Source organism: Schistocerca gregaria, chromosome X, assembly GCF_023897955.1.
Source record: "Schistocerca gregaria isolate iqSchGreg1 chromosome X, iqSchGreg1.2, whole genome shotgun sequence".
Lineage (NCBI taxonomy): Eukaryota > Metazoa > Arthropoda > Insecta > Orthoptera > Acrididae > Schistocerca > Schistocerca gregaria.
In genome coordinates, this window is record NC_064931.1 from 473,176,263 (window position 1) to 473,178,762 (window position 2,500).

The 2,500-nt window shown below is 56.8% G+C and overlaps 1 non-coding gene across 1 annotated transcript in view; it reads left to right on the top strand.

The window, feature by feature from the left end:
• Nucleotides 1-1,286: 1,286 nt before the first annotated feature.
• The window catches only part of LOC126300082 (small subunit ribosomal RNA), a 1,893-nt gene continuing 679 nt past the window's right edge, over nt 1,287-2,500 (top strand). Inside the window, exon 1 of the ribosomal RNA XR_007552885.1 lies at nt 1,287-2,500. This exon is cut by the window's right edge and continues 679 nt beyond it. This is a non-coding gene — a ribosomal RNA (small subunit ribosomal RNA).

Genomic DNA, 2,500 nt, shown 5'->3' on the forward strand with positions numbered 1-2,500 from the left:
AACACTTGTCGCGTGTTGCGGTGAGTCAGGTCAGGTCAGGTCAGCGTGAGCCGTCTGATGTAGTGACGCGTGTATTCCGACTTTGTCGTATTGCCTCACACAAAGTGCTACCCTGGTGGACCGCGTTCCATATCTGGGACATGCCGCAGATGCCGGTTGACAGTGGATCGCGGAAGGTACATCGCATACGTGCGCGGGCCACCTTCCACGTGTTCTCTTCTGCACATGTCGCAGTGTGTATGTGGTCTGATGTAGCGTGTCGTGACACATGACATCCTGGCATGCAAGAATTGTTGAATTCGCAAATGTAGGTGGACATCTACGTTTACTGCCCAAGATACGCAAATGAACTGGAAATCCGTTGTTGAGCGGTTGTTCACGCTGGAGGTGAATCTGTGATGGCGACGATCGGTACAGCTATTAACCGGTTGTTTCAGCGGTACCCGCCACATCCACACGCGTGACTAGGCCCATGTGGGTATGAAGCGATACGCGGCGGTGGCTTGGTGGGACTGTTCCCGGCCGGTGAAGGGGGGCCGCCCGGCGTGTTGGCCGCGCGCTGCGTGGGCGCACGCGCAACAGGCGGCTGGTGGGGGGCGCCGAGTGGCAGGAGCGCCAGCCGACGGGCCCGGCAGGCGGCGCAGCTACGCTGCGGCGCACCCTGCACGCGGCGCCTGGCGGCCAAAGTTGGTTCAGCCGAGCCCGGTGCGAAGCGCGGTGGACATCTGCAGTGTGCTGGTCTGATTGAGGACTGTGTGCGTTGAGGATGCGCCGCCGCCTGGCACTCGGCGCCGCGACGCCGTCTGCTGCTCGGTCGCCCCAGCGGTTCTCGCAGGTGGTTTGTATCGCAGTTGTGCGGACGTGTTGGCGCGTGCGCTGTGCTGGGAGAGTTCGCTTCTGCACCCAAGTGGGGCTTTGCCCTTGTGTGGCGCTGGCGTTGGAGCTGCCGGTCACCATAGGTGGCGCGTGTTGTCTCCCGCCGGCAATGCCACGACAGCACGCTCCCGGGCCTCTGTCGGCAGCGGCAAGCTCAGTTGGGAGCAAGGGTGTTCGCACTAAAACCGTCTACTCGCCTAACTCCGGGCGATTGCGCCTCTCTCGAAACCGACCAAGTACCTAGGACGGCGCTGCGCGCCGCCGGGACCTGAGAGGGTTTCGAGGTGTATCGTGCAGGGGAGCTCGGCCTCCTCCTGTTTGCAGAATAATTGAGCGGACGCTTGCGTGTTCGCGCGGGCCCCCGGGACACACTCCCGGGCGGCCGGCTGCTCAGCTCTAGTTGACGCAGCTCCCTGGTTGATCCTGCCAGTAGTCATATGCTTGTCTCAAAGATTAAGCCATGCATGTCTCAGTACAAGCCGCATTAAGGTGAAACCGCGAATGGCTCATTAAATCAGTTATGGTTCCTTAGATCGTACCCACGTTACTTGGATAACTGTGGTAATTCTAGAGCTAATACATGCAAACAGAGTCCCGACCAGAGATGGAAGGGACGCTTTTATTAGATCAAAACCAATCGGATTGGCTTGTCTGGTCCGTTTGCCTTGGTGACTCTGAATAACTTTGGGCTGATCGCACGGTCCTCGTACCGGCGACGCATCTTTCAAATGTCTGCCTTATCAACTGTCGATGGTAGGTTCTGCGCCTACCATGGTTGTAACGGGTAACGGGGAATCAGGGTTCGATTCCGGAGAGGGAGCCTGAGAAACGGCTACCACATCCAAGGAAGGCAGCAGGCGCGCAAATTACCCACTCCCGGCACGGGGAGGTAGTGACGAAAAATAACGATACGGGACTCATCCGAGGCCCCGTAATCGGAATGAGTACACTTTAAATCCTTTAACGAGTATCTATTGGAGGGCAAGTCTGGTGCCAGCAGCCGCGGTAATTCCAGCTCCAATAGCGTATATTAAAGTTGTTGCGGTTAAAAAGCTCGTAGTTGGATTTGTGTCCCACGCTGTTGGTTCACCGCCCGTCGGTGTTTAACTGGCATGTATCGTGGGACGTCCTGCCGGTGGGGCGAGCCGAAGGGGTGCTTTCGCGTCCCGAGGCGGACCCCGTTTAAATCCTACCAGGGTGCTCTTTGTTGAGTGTCTCGGTGGGCCGGCACGTTTACTTTGAACAAATTAGAGTGCTTAAAGCAGGCAAGCCCGCCTGAATACTGTGTGCATGGAATAATGGAATAGGACCTCGGTTCTATTTTGTTGGTTTTCGGAACCCGAGGTAATGATTAATAGGGACAGGCGGGGGCATTCGTATTGCGACGTTAGAGGTGAAATTCTTGGATCGTCGCAAGACGAACAGAAGCGAAAGCATTTGCCAAGTATGTTTTCATTAATCAAGAACGAAAGTTAGAGGTTCGAAGGCGATCAGATACCGCCCTAGTTCTAACCATAAACGATGCCAGCCAGCGATCCGCCGCAGTTCCTCCGATGACTCGGCGGGCAGCCTCCGGGAAACCAAAGCTTTTGGGTTCCGGGGGAAGTATGGTTGCAAAGCTGAA